Source organism: Adiantum capillus-veneris, chromosome 8, assembly GCF_014529385.1.
Source record: "Adiantum capillus-veneris isolate H3 chromosome 8, ASM1452938v2, whole genome shotgun sequence".
In the NCBI taxonomy this organism is placed as follows: domain Eukaryota; kingdom Viridiplantae; phylum Streptophyta; class Polypodiopsida; order Polypodiales; family Pteridaceae; genus Adiantum; species Adiantum capillus-veneris.
This window is the reverse complement of record NC_140938.1, coordinates 141,901,206-141,924,092: the sequence shown is the minus strand read 5'-3', so window position 1 is coordinate 141,924,092 and position 22,887 is coordinate 141,901,206. Positions and strand designations below refer to the sequence as shown.

Below are 22,887 nucleotides of genomic sequence, written 5' to 3'. Positions count from 1 at the left end.
TAGACTTGCTATTTGGAGCCTAGTTCCCCAGCTAGGAAAAGACTGTTTCGGGATTTTTTGGAGCAAAATAGAGCCAAACGGTGGGCTGTAAAGCACAGCGCGTCCCTCCTAACGATACGGTCGTTTTGAGATATCACACGGCCCATTCCACGACACGCTCTAAAAAATCTAGCAAAAAAACAAACAAAAAACACGCAAAAAACTAGTCACAAGGCCTCCTAGAGCAGCTTTTTGACACCTTAGGGTATCAAAAGCACATGCACTTACGCTCTGGGCGGGTGCTAGAACACGAGCATATTGAGGGTGCCTCTGTTCATACGGACACCCATTACCCATCCACGATAGGCTCTAGACCCTCAGCAGGGACACAAGGTAGCACCACCCAAGACCCTAAAATAGCCGCTAGTGATTCCTCCTCCGACTCAGAAATCATGGAAGCATACCCTACCCAAAACACTGAGAGAGAAGGCCATGCACCTCCCGAAGCTCCACAGCCTAGTACTAGTATGTTTAGCCGTTTCATGGAAACATTAGGTAGAGCTACTCGCTCGGAACCTGATGCAAATGAAGCACACGAAGGGGGTGGGGAAGTGGACTCTCCTTTCACATAGCACGTGGACCCCACACCCCCAAAGAGTGTCCATGTGGATATCCTGCCAACTTCTTACCAAGAAGGCCCTGTTGAGCTGCCTCCTTCAGAAGTTCCCTCTAGAGTACCGTTGGTGACAAGTAAAACCACGGGGAGCAACATTGCTTCTACCTCACAAGAAACCGTCAACACGTCGACTCTAGAAGGATTGTTCATTAATGATCATTGGACATACGACCTCCACATTGAGGTGTTGACGGATCTACACTCTGGTCACGCCTACCATGTAGGATGGATAGAGATTGTACAATCCACCTCTAGTGCCACGAGCATCGAAGTCAACAAAAAATGATCTGTAATGTTATCCATGGCATTATTCAATCAGAAAGGCAAAATCGAGGGGTAAATATACTCTCAACTGGCCCCATGAGATTTCTGGATACGAGCAAGGCTCAACAGCCTACTCTATCACAAATGGAGACTCCTCTAATGAGTCCCATGGACCCATCTTACGTCATTTCACCTGGGGTCTCTATGCAATCTGAGCCTCCGAGCGACAACTTTAGCTTCCCTAACTTGGCTCAACCCTCTATTAAGGAAAACACAGTGCTCACTCCAGGGATAGACCCGAAAGAGAATGTACCGATGACATCTACGGTTAGCGCAGTGCCACTACCTAGTGTCGTAGTACCTAATATGGGGCCTCAACCGTATGTGCCTCTAGCCCCTTATGCACACATGGCCCCCACACCTCCAATTGTACCACTTGTTTATGCTCCTCGAGTGCCGCTCCCTAGCCCTTATCCGAGTGGACCTATGCCCGGTTATGTTCCATATCTTGCATCATCCACACATATGCCAAGACCGGTACCCGTCCCTCTCCCACATATGATTCCAAGAGTACCTCCACCGGCCCTGCCTCCTCACATAGGTGACTTGGCAGCGTTTGCTCAAACCATAGGTCGATCTATCGTGGAAAATATGCATCATGCATCTGATAGAGAGCCTAGAAGTAAGGCAGTACAAATTGCCAAACTCACGCAAAAATTCAATGGGTACGAAGATGCTAGAAAACACATTGAAGTGTTTGAACAAGTATGTGATTCCTTAGGGGAACGCAACGAACTACATAAGTGCAATGCCTTAAGCTGACATTAAGTGGGAAGGCTCGAGATTGGTATAGAACCCTAAGGGTGGACGAGAAAACAATCTACCCTACCCTTCGAAGGTTGTTTCTAAAGGAGTACATACGAGAAGGTGTGCTTTGGGGTGTAGCATCTCAGCTACAGAAGGCCGAACGTAAGGAAGGAGAGTCAGTAAGAGACTTCATTAGTCGTCTAAAGCACTTAAACTCTCGCTGCCCTGTAAATGAGCGCTTCAACAATAACCAACTGCTTGATCGATTCATTCGAGGGTTGAGGAATGAAGGAATCTATAATGACTAGTGATTAGAGGTATCACAACCTGGGAAGATGTCACTGCCAATGCAATCCAATTAGAGGACAACTTGATGATAGCAGGCATGAGGGTGTCTACTGACACGAGATCCACTAGCTCACAAGCCATTGAGTGAACCCATGACTGTAAAGCCCATTGCCAATGAGCCAAAGGTATTTGAGACATTCTTGACAGACCTCACCAAGGCAATCCAAGAGTCTCTTAAGGATAATCGACCCCCTCAAAATAGTCACATGTATCCAAAAAGGGAGCAACAATGGTGTTCCATTTGCTTAGGTCCACATAGCACTAGTGAGTGCCCTACGTTTAGAGTAAAATTTAATGGAACTTGCAATGCATGTGGTAGGTATGGTCACCAAGCTAAGGATTGTTTAATGATCAAACGTATGATGGCAAATAGACCACCTGTAGCCTGAACGGATGCACCTCGAGCTCCTGTATTGATGCCTGCTCCACCTATTGAGCAACTACCGCAACACATGGTCCCTAGATCTCAAAATGTTGTACAAGCTACACCGCTACACCTCCTGTGCTAGGACCGCAGCCCCCGCATCCAAGAGTCGCCCCTATGAACCAAGTGGGTTGCGAGCCATCTAATGCTTATGCAGATGGCTGTGACGAGGAAATAGACACTAGTATTGCCTACGGACTTGATACATTGGAAGAGTGTCCTATATACTACATGGAAGATTGTTGGGGGCAAGTCAAGCCGGTTTATCAAGCTGCTGCTCTCGCATCCAGAGGTCAAAATATCAACACCCAGGCTAGGAGGCCACCTCTTCAATGCTACGAGTGTGGTGGACCACATCGGGCAGCGGAGTGCCCTATTAGGCTGCAAAAGAATGCTGCACAGATGCAAATGAATCAAGGAAGCACGTCTGCAATGCCAATACTCACATGTAATCGTTGTGGCATAGATCACTTGATTGCCCAATGCCCCTATAACCCGAATGCGCCTAAAATCACACCCCTAAATTTGGTCGAAATTGCTAGTGTGACATCGCCAATACCACCCGTCGCACCCGCTTATGCGATTACACAGTCCATGCTTCAAGGGCCAGGCCATATCCTCGAAGAGAGAGATACCGCGTCAGTTATCCAAGCAAAGAAAATGAAGACACGAAGGAAGAGGTCGCAGAATACGGGAAATTCAAAGCCAAGTTCCAAAACAAACATAGGAACAGGAGATGACCCCGTGTACATGAATGACCTCGAGGATGATTCAGATTCAATCGAGACAATGGAGACTAGAACCAATACCACAAAGGGAAAGACCGACAAAGAAAACCGTAACATGGAACCAAATGAAACCGAATAAGAGAAAACCATAAAGAGCCTCTGAAAACACCACAAGTGTTTCCAAATCCAATCCAAGACCCCCAAGATAAACCGCAGGGGCAAAAAGGGAAGAATCGTAAAAAGAAGATTGGGACGTACCCAAACCCAGTAGACGAGATTGAGCAGGTGAAACATCTAAGAGGTTTAGTGGAGGAGACTCAAAGGAAACTAGAACCAGAACCCATGCATGTCAAAATTTATGACACAGTGTTTCCCACGCAAGTTCATCCACCCCACATGAACCATAGACCGTTAGCCATATCTAGTATCATCCAAGAAGGGAGTGAGGACGGGACATCAGAAAGTGAGCATACACCTTTCTTGTTGGAAAGGATGTTTAACGAAGGAATACCTGATCCCATTGAGGAATATGAGATTCCATCCTCACCAGTTCCTAGTCAAGGACCTACACCCTGCAAAATGCCAATGAATGTTGCCAAACTAGTGGACTTCATGTCGTCTGAGGTCCGAACCACGATCATAGCAAAGCTGTATGGAGATCCTGAGTTATTCTTTGCACTTCGAGCATTCCTTAACAGAGAGCTACAAACGGGATTACCGCAGGCTGCGCAACCAAATAGGCCTGACTCGATTATGATTGATGAGGAAAATCATGTGCAATCACTTGACTTAGATGGACACGAGTCTGTGATAGAGGTACCCATTAACGAATTAGGGCAGTATTTTGAAGGCGATGAGTCTAATGCGACCCTACCCATCACTACCAAGGGATTAACTATAAAGGGAATTCTTGATGGTGGTGCGGGAGTTAGCATCATTACAAAAGATTGTTGGGAATCCATGGGAAAACCCGGCCTCAGTGTTACTAACATTGTGGTAAAGATGGCAAATGGTACCATAGTCAAACCTATGGGGATGCTCAAGGATCTTAAGATCAAAGTTCTAGGACACAAGGTATGACATACGTTCATTGTAATGGATTTATCTAAACACCTTATGTCATATGAAATGATTTTAGGACGACCATTCATGAGGGAAGCACAAATGGTTCATGATTGGTCTAAAAATCATGTCTATTTGCAATTCCAAGACTCTGTCCTTAGAGTGGATTTGGTGATTGGTAAGGTACACCCCTTAGGGAGTAAAACCATTATTGATCATCGCTCTGACACCACAGTTCACTCGGCCCCACTACAATATTGTTACACTTGTAAGAAGGATACAAACATTGGCCAAGATTCTCCTTACATGGATGTGTTACCGGGTATGACGGAATCAGACAACGTAGACTGGGTACACCTAGCTGCAACCATAGATACCTGGGGAAATAGAGGAACCACTTGGGTCACACCAGAGGGGGAAGAGGTACCACAAATTGCACCTCTGAACATGATAAGTGCCATACATGCATCTTCTAAGGGCAAGGCAATTGTAGACCAATCTGACAGTGACACCGATAGCTCAATAGAAGACTTTGACCAACACGACTCAGACACGGACTCCCAGAGTGAAACGGATTCTGAATCTCATGAATTAGAGAGTGGAGCAAGTTCAGAGTCAAAACATTCGGAAGGACCGAGCACATCAACCGATGATAGCTCCTCCGAGAGTGAAGAGGACACCAACGAGGACTCCTTTAGTGAGCCAGATCTAAATGCAAATCAAAAGCAGGTCTCAGATAAGAAAAAGAAAAACTTTAAGAGGTGTCGATATCGAGCCAATGTACGTGCTAACAAAGAAAGCATACAAGTGGGTCCCTAAAGCTTCTTTAGTAACCATGGCTGATGCTAAAAAACGGAAGCCTCGTAAGAAACGTCCCACTCGCTCCAAGAAATGTAAGAAAACGTGGCGCTGGATTCCTAAACGACTATTAAAAGCCCAAGGATACTATAAAGGAAATGATCAAATCTGGGTGCCCAAACGTAAATTGTACTCTTACCTGTCACCTGACCCATGTAAACCCAATCCTGTGGCTCCAAAACAAATTGAAAATCGTGGAAAGGAAAAAATCACGGAATGCGACACACCTGCTCCAGAGCTAGTTTGGGTACCAAAGAAAGAACGATTTGTTCCACCTAGCTCAGGAACAGGAAAAGCAAATGAAGCTTCTTGCTCTTCGTGTAGTTCCTATATGGAAATAGAAGCTTCCACACAACCTACACCTACCATTGTACATATCCATACAAGCAAGAAAGAGTTTGCACCTCTCGTTGTAGATTCACCACCTCCAACAATGTTGCAAATAAAATCATGGGAGAGTACCTTACCACCCTTGCAACTAGATGAAACACATAGGGTGATCGAAAACTATTGGTTAAAGCCTTTACCCATAACAACTTGGAACAATTGGTTTCAAAAGGTGACGACATCATTCCAAAAGGTATGATCTACCCAAGGAAGTGGGGAGTGTTTGTTGACATCCGTCATTCACTTGCTTCCCTCTCAACCTTCCTCCCTGACCTCTCAATCTCCGATCTTAGGGAATGTATATATAAAGCCTTATACTCACAAAAACAAGATAAAAAAGTAAAAGAGCAAGAGCCATCACACAAATCATAAAAACAAATTATGCACAAGAACACGACCCTTGTAATATTTGCACTCTAACCATCATCTATTTGCGTGTACAGATATGGCTAGTACGCTAGAGTCATCCACTCCTGCCTTGGGTGAGAGGTACCCTCGTTACTTTTCACAAATGTTTCACATGGTCTTTCCAGTGCTTGCATGTGAATGGGATTTGATAGGTACGCTAGCATGTGAGAGGAACTTTGAGGAGTTAGATGGCTGATACGTCTCTTGACCACGTCTGATCCATACTTAGTAGAGAGCGTTTCTCCCATTACACAAGACTACCCTTTTGACCAAGATGACTATAGGCGTCTAGTGACCTTCTTAGTAAACATGGGCACCTATGATGAAGAAGAAAATTTACATGACTACACGGATGGCACATATGGTCTCATGGATGATGACTTTGTTTATCTCGATGACGAGGATAGGGGTTTAGCCTTAGGGTTTCCCCCCAACCTCTACAATATCCTATTCCCTTGACTCTTTAGGGGGAGTGCAAATAATTAGGTTAGGGTTCCTTATGTTTTTTGTTGTGTTCAATAAGTGTTGGTACCTTTTCCCACTAATGTGCCTCCTGGAGGTATTCCTTTTGTTTCCTAGTGTGTACAGGAGCGTGTTGCTATTGATAGGATTTGGACCTTCATGGAACCTTTCTCTCGTTCACACTTCAAATCAAGCGCGACCATCAACACAAACAGGTGTTTTATGTCCATTAGCATTGCCCTTATCTTTTTGCATCCATGTTTGTATGCTTTGATTGTGATTGGTAGCATAATATTCAGCGCATTTGCTTAGTATCAAACATTTAATTGAATGTAATGTTTTGTCATAATCACTTGTCTAGGTTTAAAAATCAAGCAGTCCGACTAAGCTAGTTTGAAAAAGCTAGGTATTAGAAATCTTCTCTTAATACCATGGGGAATGCCTTCCTAATACGCAATGGTTACTTAGGTTCTTAATCCGATTTAGGCAGCATTGTGTGAAATGTACTAGGGCTTTCTAGTGGGCTTAACCCTATTGACCTTTAGCTTAAGTATTATAAAGGGAGTTTACTAATGTGATGAGCCTGGGGAGGGTAACAATGTTATATGACCCCCCAAAGTTACAAAATTAAAATGCTGACAATGAACAAACAAAAAATCAAAGTGCCACAATGTAAAATTTTGAGCTGGAAGAGAAATCCCTGCTTAAATTGGTACTTCACTCACATGTATTGCCTATGGTACTAGAGCCCTAGAGGTTTCCAGTGTGGGCGCTTTTCCTTGAAAAGCAAAAAACCCAAGGCATACAAAATAAGCACACACATCAAAATTGAATCAATGTGAAAAGACTTTGGGGGGTCAAAGAAAGGTAATCAGTCAGGCGATGATTTCATGAGAAATTTCTTTTATCGTAGCTTAACTACAAGGTCTTCTAGGTATAGCCTCTAGTCAGCCCTCGAACATCAAATACTTGGCTCTCGCGATTAAACAACTTAATTGACCAGAAAAAAATTGAGAAGTTACCCATGGTATTAATAGTCGAGCTCTAGTGCCTTTTGACCGTTAAATTAGCGATCCCGGACTTGTTTAATTTTTTACCTTTACATCTGTTTATGCATTTGATTGTATTGCAATTTAATGTTTATTGCTGACAAATTGTCTAAAATTCTGTTACCAATCAATTTGTCTGTCTAAAATTGCATATGAGAATGCAATTACTGTGGCAATGTTGTTTGATTTTGCAGTGATTGAAGAAGGCTACGCACATCCATGTCGACTCTTCCATCTCGACGAACGAGCTTCAACTGGATAGCTTCCGAGGACGGAATCTACATCATGAAGGGGGGCATGTTAACCCTCACGGCACACGGACACCCTATGATCTATAAGCGTTGTATTGTTTAGAGTCAGGTACCGGGCTTGTCGGACCAATAGGAACAGGGTAAGGGTGATCGCCGATGACAGGCACACTCTAACTGGAATATTCAAGGAGTTAGTTGGCTAAGTATGGGCGCCCAAGTGTGAATGGGGTGAGCTCATATAAAATCCACTAAACCTAATTTTTACTCATTCTCTCATTGTGCAATAGAAGCCGCTCTTGCTCCATCTCCACCTTCTCCTTCACCATCTCCGTGTGTGTGTGTGTGTGTGTGTGTGTACGTGTGAGAGAGAGTGTGAGAGTGTGTGTGTGATCGAGCGTTGCGGCGGCACGACGGCGGCGAGGCGGTTGAGCGTGGCATAGCGGCGTCTCCCTCTTCTTTGCGGCGTGGGAATCCTTCATTTGCAACTACGCAGGAAGGTGAGTGACACACCATTCTTCCTTGTGAGCTTGTCTGTTGTATGACTGTGTGCTAGGAGCCTTTGTGGCTCGCACACGGCGCGTAGCAAGTCCCTAGCCGTGACAGTGACACCTAAACTGAGGTACTTTCTATGTTTTCCTTCCTATTAGCCTTTGCCTTTTATAGAGGTATCTAGTGAGATACCCTCTAATGAGTCCCAAACCAAAAATTGTTTGGGCCTACAGCCTTGCTTCTTGATCCTCACTTTCCAAACCGAGTAAGACGCAAGAGCCCTCAATTGAATTCGAGCTCTCAAGGGGCTAGACCATCCTCGTTTATAAGTGACACGGGGTGTCACTCAAGGGATCAACAGCGGGAAGCGCGATCGGCAAGGCGGGGGGCTTTAGGCCGTTGGATCTACGCGCCAAGAGGGGGCAGGTTTTTATATACTTAAAGGTGCATTGCTTGCATGGACGCGCGATAGGCGGGATGGTTGAGGTCTGCGAGTGTGTGGGAAGGGGTGCGAGCTCGAGGGGGGAGTGGGACATGCGGCGCGCTTTGTTTTTTCCAGTCAGATGAGATCCAACGGTGGTATTCACTCGGGCCGTTGATCCCTCGAGTGCACCCCGTGTGCTTTATGAACGAGGCTAGACCATCCCTATCTCGAGGTGTGGGAGGTGTGGATAAAGGGGAAAGACGGTTGACAATTAATGGGTTTCAACAAGTTTTGACTAAGAAATATTTCGTGGAAAAGGATTCTCCTCTAATTTTATGAGTCGTTGTTTTTTATTTGCGTGATAACCCTTCATCAATTGAAAGCATTGCTACCATAGAGGAGGCTGCCAGAACGATGGAGGCACCTACCTTACTAATAGATCTTCGGTATAATTTTGGAGGTCAGTATGAATCATATTGAAAATATCATTGCAGACACTTGAATAGTTCAAGAAATTGCTCAATGCCTCTCCTTCAATGTAACGAGTCTAAGTAATCCCTCTAGGATATTTTCTTTCAATAATTGATTGCCCTATTGGTTCCGGTCATAGGCTCCATAATAGAGTTCGAAAAAATCTTTATTACTTGTTTTTATGGTGTAAAGTCAGTAGTGAACACCAAAGAATATCTGAAGAGAAAATCACAAAATATACCAATGCCTTAGTCAACCAACCACTATTGGAACATAGCAAAGCAAGCCAATATGAAGATGAGAAGGATGATGAGAAGAAGGACAAACACGAAAATAGGGTGAACCAAGCTCAAAGAATGATGAGGACGATGACAAAGAACTTGCAAATGCTCCAAATCATAATTAGGGGGTAATCACATCATCCACTTTATAAGACCCCAGAAGACCCCAGACAACACATAGGATCAAACACCTGGAAGCCAGACATACCAACCCTAAGACCAGCATATTGAAGTCACACAACAACAAATGGTCTTTACACAAAGAAAAAAGGGCAAAGAAATCCAAGAGAATCCAGACTCAGATCACACATCCGACTTTTCCAATCAATGTATGAGTCTAAGCGCGAGGTTCAGGAAAGAGAAGCAAGTCTGGGTCCGAACCTATCTTCAGGGTGAATCATGATGTGTATAAGGATTTGCAGCGATCTCAGATGCTTTATATCAGATCCAAAAGGATGATTAAGAAATGAAAAGCTATTAACGTTCATGAACAATAGACATGCACACTACCCTCTCATCCAAATGTCATCCAGGTACTTGACCGCATACCTGAGTAAATCCTCGCACATTATGACATTAGAATAAACCCTCAGATAGTGAAGCTGACAATTATTAATGTACGAAGTCTAGGAATTCAATTGAAAATGTTGTCGGGAAATAGCTCGGCAATAGAGCCTATAGATGCATGTAGGACATCAATAATAGCTCAAAGGGGTCCTACGAAAGTTACAAATATCTAAAAGAATTCTAGACCACAAAGTAGCTACAGTCTTAGAAAAAAATGCATCCAATAGCAGAGGGCAACTCACCAAAATGGCAATCAAAGAATAAGAACAACTCTGAAGAGTTTATTCCATCTACTTAGAGTCTTCAAGAAAATGATGCAACATGAAAACCAGATAGTTTTGAATTTTTTAAAGCAATGCCGAAATCTCCTATCCTCATGTATGAACTTCCAATGAAAGTTGATGATTTAACTGCCCAAGTTCTATCTAGCTTTATAAGATGAATCTACATATCATAATGAGATATATCCAAACTATGGACCAAATAGGGAGTGGTACGAACAAAGAAATACCCTATGGGTGGCCTAAAAATCCATCATTACTGATAGTGGACAGAAAAGTACAATTGTAGAGCTCAAGAATGACCTGATCAATTTCAAAGGCTTGATGGGCAATGAAAATTTCAGATCAACCTCCGATACGCCAATGAGTTGCTACAACTGTCAGTTGAAGCTTTAAAAACCCTTGAAAAGGAGCTTGCCAACAAAGCTAGCTCAGAACCACAATTTAGAAAAATGGATAAGGTCCTTTCTGAAGTAAGGATTAAAGCTAATCAACTAGATCCAACTAGATGGATACAAACATTGTCCATCTATCATAAGCTATCCACGCAAGGTTAACCAAAGGCAAGAAGACTATATATGACCCTAACACAAAAACCTAGCATGCACTAACACCCCACGAGGTGGAGATGCTCACTGAAAGAAGGGAGCACTTGGAACAAGAGGCCATCTACTGGATTATCCACAGGGAGAACTCTACCTCCAGCACTCGTCTACAACAAGAGATGGTCAGAGGTGTGAAACCACGACTCTCAACTAGTGCAGAGGCCTTTGAAAGGGAGAAAGCTCTACATAAGAGAAAAGCGAAGCGAAAGAGATGAAGCCATACTAGATGTCTAATATTTTGAGTAGGACAAAATTCAAGAAAGGAGAGGAGGACATAGAAGGTGGGAATCGACTCTAGGGATACATTGCACAAAAGGTTACTAGACCCTGTATGACTATGTGACCAGATAGACCCTAGTGCGGCCAGTTAGTGTTGAGATGTCGAGCTCTACATCTTGAGCTGGCATCCACTACGGGTCTTGGCCGCTTACGACATTTACTCACTGGCGCGTTAGGTGACCGACACGGAGGATCTCTGCCAGTGATTCTACAGTTGGACTACACTTATAGTGCCAGCCTAGTACGCTTCTAGCGAGTTCACACTTAGTGACCGCATGTACATATGTGCTACTTTCCAGTTTTAGCACTAAGTCATTTTGTACTCTCTTTTATGTAAGAAGAAGAAGAAGCTTTCCATCTCTGTGTGCTTTGTGCTTGTCTTGTGTAGCTCTCTTGCATCCTCTTTCTTTACATGGTATCAGAGCCTGGTGCAGGCAAGAGAGGCTAAGAGAGCAAGAGCATCACAATCCCTTCGTTCACAATCCACGACCAGATGCAGTACACAGGTCTCCAAAGTGCAATACACAGAGATTTACTGTACAAGTATAGTGGTTGTATGTACGCTTGATTGTGGACACTCGTTGAGTGTAGAAAGCGTTACAGGTACCACGATAGCAGGTTCAGCAGATTTGCGGGTTTTTGCAGATTGTAGCTATTTTGTCTTAGTGCTTCAAGATGTCTGACGGTTTCAGTCAAATTGTCACTGAGAAGCTTGAGAAAAATAACTACCCTGCATGGAAGTTCAGAATAACAAATTTCCTAAAAGGAAAAGGTTATTGGGACTATGTAGAAGGAGACAATGAAAAGGAACCAGAGATTCCCGAGGCAAATGCTACAGCAGAACAAAGAAAAGCTTTGAGGGACTGGCAACAAGGCCAGAGCAAAGTGATGTATTGGCTTTCTATGAGCATCACAGATGGCATGATGGGCTATCTATAGGATGCTGAAACCCCCGCCATTGCATGGAAAAACTTAGACAGAGTGTTCGAGGTGAACACCAAGGCTAGGACGCTTCAACTAAAGTCAGAGCTAAATCAGGTTAAGAGGAACAACCTCTCCATCAATGATTATGCTTTGAAGATCAAGAGTATCATTGAGGCTCTTGGATCTATTAAAGTCTCAGTGGAAGACGATGACATTGTCCGTGCATGCTTGGATGGTCTAGGAGATGAGTATGTACATTTCAGGTCTTCCATGAATACAAGAGACGACATCCCTGTGTTCCAAGATTTGATTTCTATGCTTATTCTTGAGGACAAGAACCTTGACACATCTTCTTCTCATGGCAGAAATAATTCTGAACAGGCCTTCTATTCTAACTCCAACAGAGGTAGAGGTAGAGGTCATGGTCAAGTCCCAAGGGGTTGCAGGGGCCAATTTCAAGAAGGTCAATCAAATCAAAACAATACAGGTGGAAGGGGAAACCAATCTCAAGGCAGGGGGAGTCAAAGAGGTCGTGGTGCAAGATCAAGCAGGCAGCAACATACTGCAGATAGCAGAGAATGTTGGACTTGTGGTGAAAGAGGTCACGTCATGTGACTGTCCAAAGGGAAAAGCAAGTGGAAAGAGAGAACAGGGCAACTATGCATCTACTAGCAGAGATGCAGATGACAGCAAAAACGAGCGCATGTTTGTTATGCAGCATGTAATGAATACAATGACTGCAGAGAATTCCACCCAAGATGATGTTTGGTATGTGGATTTAGGTGCCTCTAATCACATGACGTTTCGTGGAGAGTGGTTTAGAGATATGCGCAAACCAGATGTGTCAGGCTATGTGCAGACAGGAGATGACACAGCTCACCCAATTGCTCATGTAGGGGGTATACCTCTAAATACGAAGAGTGGGAAATCAAAGTACTTAGCAGATGTACTTCATGTCCCAAACATTACAAAGAATCTTGTTTCTGTTGGACAAATGGTTGAGCAGGGTTTGCAGGTTCGCTTCAATCCCAATGGTTGTTATGTAGAAGATTTCCAGAATGGCTGTAAGCTGATCACAGAGGGCAAATGTGAGGGCAGAATGTTTACGCTCAATGTAGACATGCCTGAGGTAAAAGCTGCATTATTGCACAGGACACAGGTGTTGTGGCTGATGTTGACATTTGGCACAAATGCATTGGCCATGTCAATGAGCAGAGATTGCGCAGTATGAAATCAAAACAGATTGTAAAAGGTTTGCCCAAATTCAAGGTGGATGGTATGCATAAAGTGGTGTGCAGCATGCCAAAGGGCTCATTTCCACATGAGCGCAATGTATGTAAAAAGCCACTTGAGGTGGTACACACAGATGTTTGGGGTCCAACCGATACTACAAGTATACATGGTTGCAGGTATTATGTCTCTTTCATTGATGACCATACAAGGAAAGTATGGGTCTACTTCATGCGTAACAAAAGTGAAGTGTTTGGTCACTTTCAGGACTTCAAAGTCATGATTGAGAAGGAGACAGATATGCAAATCAAGAAATTGAGGTCAGATGGAGGGGGAGAGTACTTCTCCAACGATTTTTCATATTTTCTGCGAATGCATGGTATACGCAGGCAGTTTACATGCAGATATACTCCACAACAGAATGGGGTCGCAAAAAGGAAAAACAGGCACATTGCAGAGGTTGCACGTGCATTGATGAATGAGAAGAACATGCCTCATCATTTCTGGGCTGAAGCTATAAATATAGCTGTGTACATTATGAATAGGACACCTACAATTGCGGTGCATGATGTAACACCTGAGGAAAAGTTTACAGATACAAAGCCTGATTTGGCACACTTAAAAGTGTTTGGCTGCATAGCTTACGTGCATGTATCAGATGAGTTGTGCAGGAAATTGGATCCTAAAGAAGAGAAATGTATTCTTGTGGGATATTCCCTTGAACAAAAGGGGTACAGGTGCTACAATCCCTACTACACGAGAATTACGAGTGAGCAGAGATGTAGTCTTTGATGAGATGAGCAGCTGGTACAGTAATGCACATGGCACTATTGGGGCTGATGTAAAAGATGATGTGGTTGTCCAAAATGTGAGGCCACAATCACAGGTTTTGAGTGGACCACAAGAGTCCTCTTCTCATGGCTCTGTTGAGAAGCCATGGAATGGTAGATTACGTACGCAGGTTACTCCACCAGCAGGTACAGGGAATGTATCACGAAAAGAAAAGGAAAAGGTAGATGAACCTCCCTTTATGGCTGATGCATCATCAGGGTTTTCACATGTAGACATGGATTCAGATGGTTCTGAACAAGTCTTGATGAGGAATTTGGAATTCCAGCTGTCAGGACACCTAGTGTAAGGAAAGTACAAGAAGATGCTAGAGGGCAAAGGAGTGACCCAGGACCGCGGAGATCTAACAGAGTCAGAAATCCAGTTCAGAAATTGACTTATGATGGGTATCTAGCGCATCACCAAGCCTACATGGCTAAGGTGATACAGGATGTGGAGCCCACATGTTTGGAGGATGTAGTTGGAAATGTGCATTGCGATGATGCAATGAATGAAGAGATGGCTGCATTGGAATCAAACGACACATGGGAGTTGGTGCCATTGCCAAGTGGCAAGAAAGCTATTGGCTGTAAATGGGTGTATAAAACCAAGAATAAAGCTGATGGTAACATTGAGCGTCACAAGGCAAGCTGGTCGCAAAGGGTTATGCACAGACGTATGGCATAGACTATGAGGAGACCTTTGCTCCAGTGGTAAAGATGACAATTGTGAGAGCTGTCATAGCAGTGGATGCATCTAGAGGATGGATTATGCATCAAATGGATGTAAAGAATGCCTTCTTGAATGGTGAGTTGCAAGAGGAAGTGTATATGGATCAGCCACCTGGTTATGTCAATCCAGGTTACCCAGATTATGTATGCAGACTTCTCAAAGCTTTGTATGGTTTGAAGCATGGCGCTAGAGCATGGTATGACAGGATTGCCAAGTATCTTGTCAGTATTGGGTTTAGGAGAGCTCATGCTGATCATTCACTCTATGTACGTGAGAGTGATATGGGGATTGTGGTCATTACCATATATGTAGATGACCTTATTATTGTGGGTGACAATGCTATGGAGATTGACCATGTGAAGGGTCTTCTCAAACAGGAGTTTGAAATGAAAGATTTGGGCGAGTTGCGCTACTTTCTTGGCATTGAGGTGATCACGACTCCAGAGGGTGTATGGCTGTTACAGAGATAATATACTTTGGACATGTTGTCAAAGTATGGTAAGGCTGATTGTAAGCCAATTTCTATTCCCTTGGATGTGAATGCAAAGCTGAGTGCAGAGAAGGGTGATGTTGTTGAGGATGTCAATATGTACGGGAAAATTGTGGGCAGTCTAAACTACTTGACTATCACGAGGCCAGACTTGAGCTACACAGTAGGCTTGGAGAGTCAGTTCATGCAGCTTCCGAGGAAGCCACATTTGGATGGAGTACGACGCACACTTCGGTATGTGCAAGGGACTCTTGACTACGCATTGTTCTATGCAGCAGATGCGCCATTAGCATTGTATGGGTATACAGATGCAGATTGGGCAGGTAGCATTGTTGATAGGAGATCTACGAGTGGCTTCATGTTCTCTTTTGGGAGTGTTGTTGTTACTTGGAGTAGCAAAAAGCAGCCTACGGTTGCTTTATCGAGCACAGAGGCCGAGTACAAAGGTGCAACAGTTGCGGCGTGCGAGGTAGCTTGGCTACGCACATTACTTGAGGACTTGGGAGTGCAGGTGGACCAGCAGATTGTCATCCATTGTGACAACCTCAGCAGCATGCAGTTGGCTAGGAACCCAGTGTTCCATGCTAGGACCAAGCACATAGAGGTCCATTACCACTACGTTCGAGAGAGAGTGTTGGCGGGCGACATCGACTTGGTCTACGTCAGCACAGAGGATCAGATAGCGGATATCTTTAGCAAGGCCCTCGGAGCTGAGAAGCTTCAACGTTTTCGGACTATGCTTGGACTCTGCGACATGCAGAGCTCGAGGGGGAGTGTTGAGATGTCGAGCTCTACATCTTGAGCTGGCATCCACTACGGGTCTTGGCCGCTTACGACATTTACTCACTGGCGCATTAGGTGACCGACACGGAGGATCTCTGCCAGTGATTCTACAGCTGGACTACACTTATAGTGCCAGCCTAGTACGCTTCTAGAGAGTTCACACTTAGTGACCGCATGTACATATGTGCTACTTTCCAGTTTTAGCACTAAGTCATTTTGTACTCTCTTTTCTGTAAGAAGAAGAAGAAGCTTTCCATCTCTGTGTGCTTTGTGCTTGTCTTGTGTAGATCTCTTGCATCCTCTTTCTTTACAGTTAGTTCACTATGTGTAAAACTACCATATCACGTGCGTTCAAGACATGTTTGTAAAATCCATTATCTACGAATTTTTTAGGAGTATAATGTACCCTTTTGTTTTAAAATTTGTAAGTTTATTTCAAAACTGAAAAAATAATATCCTTTCGTATATATATTTCGATAAGTGTCAAAAACTTTAAATACCCTTCTGTTGAACTCACGTGATAGGTTACATTTTTCTTAGGTGACCTCCCCGAGCCCTAGTGTGGGAACCTATAAGTAGGACCCATTAATCCCATTTTGGAAATTGGAAACCGTGTATCTATTGGAACTCTACTTGCTAGACACCTTAAACACCTTATGAGTAGTGAGTGTTGTACCAATTATACTTTTGAACTAATAACACCAAGAGAAATAAATCCTATGTGTTATGGGAAATATAAATTTTCCATATTACCTTGACGTTAACATTGATGGACTGAGGGTAATGCTTTATAATATCCTTCTGTATATATATTCTAGTAAGTTTCAATAACTTTAAATACCCTTCTGTTGAACTCATGTGATAGGTTACATTTTTCTTAGGTGACCTCCCCGATCCCTTATGTGGGCACCTATAAGTAGGACCATTTAATCCTATTCTGGTCGAGATTGGAAATCGTGTATCTATTGGAACTCTACTTGCTAGATGCCTTAAATAGGTTATGAGCATTGATTGTTGTACCAATTATACTTTTGAACTAATAACCCCGAGAGAAATAAATCCTATGTGTTATGGCGAATAGAAATTTTCCATATAACCTTGAAATTAACATTGATGGGCTGAGGGTAATGCTTTATTTTAGATGGGCAATCTATTCCCATTATGGAAACGAAGATCTTAGTATTAAGTTTTCTCATGTAACCCTCATTCCTTCATATCCAAGTAGCTCTTAGGGAGCATATTTTTAAAAAACAGATAGGCAGGGGAAATACAAGAAAAACATTGTCATAATAACTGATATCTATTTCTCCTAAATGATTTTCTCATGTTAAACTGATCATTTAATATGGGGAAGTACCAGGGGAGAAAAAGCTAGAATATTGCTTAGGCTAGCTGACCGGTCACAGTAGGGATCCAAAGGAGGGAAAATAGGGATCCAAAGGGGAGCCATCTGCAAATGAGCAATGTGCATCAATGGGCTTCAAAGACCCTAAGGTTCAACCCATTAAGACTTCCAAAATGCTAAGGTTCCAAAATTAAATCAAATACTCAATGGTCAAGCCTTAGGGAAAATTTGGATGCTTGTGGGAGGACTCAAAAGTCTTCCCACATCCCTATCAAGGAGGGGGCGAGCCATATTTGTAGGGGATGAGAGAGAAGGGCATAGTGGACACATGTCAACTTCCTAGCCCAGTTGCCCCCAAGGTGCATTCAAATCCTATTAGATGGCCATAGAGGTGGACAAATGAGAATTAGGCTAGAGTAAATTTAGTTTAATTCATTTAGAAACACTTGATAAAAGAACCAATAGAAATTACGCTCTCTAGAACTATTGGACAGTCTCCCAAGGCATCCAATGAGCATTCAGGAGCCCAATGGCTTGCTTGATTCCTATTGGCTAGAAGACTAAGAGGTCCAATGAGAGTTTAATTGCATTATTTAAATACCTAAAGCTCTCACAAAAGGGGAAAGGGGGACACATGTCACAAGGCTATCACTTATACTTCTTAATTATAATTGGCTAATCTTTGCAGGGGCCAATAGGATGCCAGCATGAGCAACTAGCAAGAGGGGTCGATCAAGAGAGAGAGGGGGGTGATTTTTGCAAGGCATTATCACACACACACTCACACAATCTCATGTGTGAAGTAAAGAATACTATCTCCTTCTCAAGATTTAATGGAAAGCTCATCATCTACTCCAAGCTTGTGAAAAGGCTACACCAACAACTCTTGGCTTTATGATGCAAATTCAACCAAGATCCAAGCTCCAATGCATGTTCATATCCTCTACCATGCTAATTACTAAGCTATGCTAAGCTATTAAGAGTGATTATGTGAGGAGACATACTTCTTTCTCGTAAGAATACTTCTTCTTCCCCTCGATCTACTCTCATACCCTGCTAGCTCTCACCATCTTCAAAGGTGTGTGAGGTCTTGGGTCTGAGACCGTGAGGAATTGATGTTGTGTTTTCAAGTGTAAGCTTGATGCTTGAAGCTTCCATCTTCATTGCACCAACAAGTTATTGAAGGAACACAAAGTAATGTATTGTAAAATGTCTCCCTTGATGGGGAAACCTGTAATACAAAGCCTTTTGGAGGGGGGACCGAGGGGGGACCAGCTCCATGTAAATCTGGTCCTCAACTGTTGTCAATAGCTTAATTTCTCTCTCTTTTTTGAAGTATTGTTTATGCCTATTTAACTAGGTGTTATGCTTTTGTTACTCTCTCCGTCCAAGCACTCTTGCTATGCTCATTAGGAATCTAGTCTTTATGAAATGCTCACTATGCCTATGTTATTTTCCGCTACACACAAGTTACTAGACCATTAAATGTTACATTGGTATCAAAGCACAAGGTTTCTCTTTTCTTGCTCAAGAAGAGAGGTCCTCAAGCTGAGTATAAATGGTTGGTATTATTAATGAGTAAGTAGAATAGGGATTTTTCAGCCTTGCAGTGCGCCTGCTTTGTGTAGATAATGGGGCATCACGGTCGAGAGCTATGGTCTTAAATAGTGAAGTCCTACGGGGCTTGCCTATGGCTTAACCACTATTGAGCTATTAGAAGCTTGACAGGATCCGGTACTGTTTTGGTGGTGAAAGACCCTCTCTTCTATTCCTTGCAATTAATGTGAGGAGTAGAAACTAGGGCATGAAGTGTCAAAGTACACTTAAAAATTTTACACCTAAAAGTTGCTAGAATGGCTGACAATAGTAAAGAGAGTGAAATTAATGTTGATTGCTAATGAACAGGCTACTAATGATGCCCGTATGCTTGTTAATTACCTTGTTACTAGGCTTCAACAAGGCATGGGCAATCCATCCCTCCAAAGTGAAGTGCAACAGCAGCTACATGCTCATGGGATTCTCCAAACTCCCCACCAAGAAGAGAGATTACCTAGGAAGCCTCCTTGTGAGACTTCCAAAAGAGGCCTATCTTCGATAAGGGAAGAAGAAGAGGATCCGTACGAAGGGCTAAAAAATCTACTACTTGACGATGCATCTCTTTCCCAAAGGAGAAGTCAAGTTTCAATGGTAGAGCCCCCACCAAAAGAACGAGAAAGAAGTGAGTCTCCTGCCACCTCGAACGGAGATGGCTCTACGAAGACACGGGCAAAACACTCTCCAACACCCCCTAAATGGAGAAGAACATCACACACTTCTCTACACCATAATTCAAAGAGGGACGACAGAAAACAAGAGAAGAAAAAGGCGAGAAATAGGTCATCCTCTTCTCCATGTTCTCCATCTTCTTCATCCTCTTCCTCTTATGAAGAAAGTGATGGTGCAGACAAGGAGTAACAAGGGAAGAAAAAAGTGAGAAAGAGGTCACCCTCTTCTCCATCCTCCTCAAATTCTTCCTCTTCTGAAGAAAGTGATGGTACAACTTTCGAACCACCAAAAACAAGAGGCCATAGGAAATCCTATGCCGTGTGGAAGAGGTCGTCCAAGCTCAAAAAGTTCAAAGAGGGAGGAAAGAAAATTTCTTTCCTTACCTACGATGGCACCTTTGATGCTACAATTTTTTTTTTTGGCCTTCATCCAACAATTCGATGCGGCGTTTGGAGATGAGGGCTTCACGAAGTCCTCTAAGTTATGCCATGTAGCTATGCATTTTCAAAAGTCCGCCAGTCAATGGTGGTCTAGCCTACGGGCAAACGGTGAAGCTCCACAAACATGGAAAGCTTTAAGAGTTCCATCATGAAGCAGTTTTTGGCTACCGATGCCAAAGACAAAGTACTCACCGAATGGCGAAGCTTGAAGCTCTCTCCCTACGAATCTATCCACAAATATGTAGACAAGTTTTGGGGCTTACATCTCAAAGCCACTATCTTCAAAAAGATGGGTTTTGGAGAGCAAAAACAACAATTTTGTGCGGGTTTAACTGAAGATATGGCGGAGTATGTCAACTCCCAAAGGCCATGCACCATATCTGTGGTCATACACCATACCATGGTGGATTCACGAATCAATTTCCAACAAGGGGCTAAGAGAAATCTTAAGCCCACGGAGAACAAGGACCGTAATAACGAGCCCAAGGGGAAGGACAATGTCCAAAAGTCTCCTAAAGGCAACGCTAACAACAATAAAGCTAAGGAGAAACCTATAATACAAAGCCTTTTGGAGGGGGGACCGGCTCCATGTAAATCTCGTCCTCAACTGTTGTCAATAGCTTAATTTCTCTCTCTTTTTGAAGTATTGTTCATGCCTATCTAACTAGGTGTTATGCTTTTTTTTGCTCTCTCCATCCAAGCACTCTTGCTATGCTCATTTGGATCCCTTTACCATTGGCCCCATGTCGAGATAGACCTGTAAGCACATGTCTATATTCTAACCCTTGTTCCCGTATATTCTCCCACATTAAATGATCAGTTTAATATGCGAAAATCATTTGGGTTGGTTAGATATTAGATTTTATGACATGGTTGTGTATGAGAGTTGTTCTCTACTTTTGTGTGTGTGTGTGTGTGTGTGTGTGTGTGTGTGTGTGTGTGTGTGTGTGTGTGTGTGTGTGTGTGTGTGTGTGTGTGTGTGTGTCTCATGCTCTGCTCCTTTCCATCTCTCATGGCTTGTGCAAGCCAACACTAATAAACCCAATATAAATAAAGCCTGTGGACATTGATGGGCTAAGGGTAATGCTTTATCTCAGATGGCTAGTAGGGTGGCACGATTTTGGATTCAATTTCATTAGAGAGAATCGTGAGAGATTCGTTGCCGAGGTGGGTTAAACACAAACAAGAAAGGGATAGCTCCCGATAGGCAGGGAACATACAACTAAAACCATAGTCGCGGAAGACTCAAAATATGAACCAAACTTGCCGGTCCATCCCCTATGCCCTCACTTCAAGATCCTCAATTTCCAAACTCAGTAAGAAGCAATAGCCTTGAAGACAAATGAATTTGAGCTCTCAAGGGGCTAGACCATCCCCATCTCGAGGTGTGGATAAAGGGGAAAGGCGGTTGACGTTTTTTATTTACTTGATAACCCTTCTTCTCTTGAAAGCATTGCTACCATACAGGAGGCTGCCAGAATGATTGCCTTACCAATAGAGATCTCTAGTATAATTGGAGGTCGGTATGAATAAAGTTGATCCTCCCCGCTCTCCGTATTTTTGTTTGTTGATGGAGTTGAAAGCCAATCGCAAGAGGGGCCAACCCTCGGGACTAAATGACACGGAGCATTTAAGAGGGGGAGGTGAAGGGATGAATGAACGGGAAGTCCGCACGCAGCTGTCGAGGCGATGTCCGTCGTAGATCTCCTATTAAAACTAAACCCAGCCAAGAACTAAACACGGACACAGGGCCGGTCCGGGTTTAGTTCTAGGGGAATCCAGGTTTAGTGTTTATAACACCATTTTTTGAGGGGGCTCACCCACCTCGGGATGCCCGCCACCCTCCTCCACCGTCGATCCCCTTACCCACCCCCACGTGCGCAACCGTGTTACTGAGTGTTGTGGGGGGCCAACGGACGCTCTGTCTCTCTTACAACGTGGGAGGCGCGTATCTCTTGCGCCAGTGCGCAGGCTACGTAGTGTACGGCTCTCTCTCTCTCTCAATGTTTAAAAAAAAATTCCTTCGTTGCTTAATACACGAATTGTGACTTTTGCAAAATAAAATAAAACTCCTTCGCACCAAGGACTCAAAACTCGCACTAGAGCCGCTGAGACTCAATCTTCACTTCCAGTAGAGTGCGGTGAGCGTGGATCGAACACGCGGCCTTCAGATCTTCAGTCTGACGCTCTCCCAACTGAGCTATCCCCGCTAGATGGCCACCAATGGCCCATTACAAATCCTGTCAAGGTGGGTTTCGCCTCCATGATGGCACGCAGGTACATACTGCACGGCTTCACAAGGCCTTGGTGAGTGTGTAGAAGACCATCTACGCTAGTAGCATGTTGTAACACCAACCACGATAAGAATGCTAATTTCTCATGCGACCCAATAGCAACTTGTCGTTAACAACAATTGGGTCGAGACAGATATGCTGTTTTATTCATAAAGTTGCCCTTGCCTTCATTGCAACGACAATAAGAACTTTGTATGATACTTGGCTTTTGACCATACTTCGTGCCATGTTTTTTTTTGTTTCTTTTTTTTGCCGTTCAAAGCTTCGCTTCCAAGATTACGCCCACTCACCCACACCCACATGTCTCAAGGGTTGAACTAGTGGTTGCGCTTGAAGCCCCTCACCTTAACCACTATGCCTTCGTGCCATCTTCACAAAATGATTTATTTTCCTCTCATAAACACCATTTTGATGAGGCAAAGAAGATTAATATTTTATCCCACCACTCTCCATAAA

At 43.5% G+C, this 22,887-nt stretch overlaps 1 non-coding gene across 1 annotated transcript; it reads right to left on the bottom strand.

The window, feature by feature from the left end:
* Nucleotides 1-22,274: 22,274 nt before the first annotated feature.
* Nucleotides 22,275-22,347, bottom strand: TRNAF-GAA (transfer RNA phenylalanine (anticodon GAA)). Its single transcript has one exon. It is a non-coding gene; the product is annotated as a tRNA-Phe (tRNA).
* Between the last annotated feature and the right edge of the window lie 540 nt (nucleotides 22,348-22,887).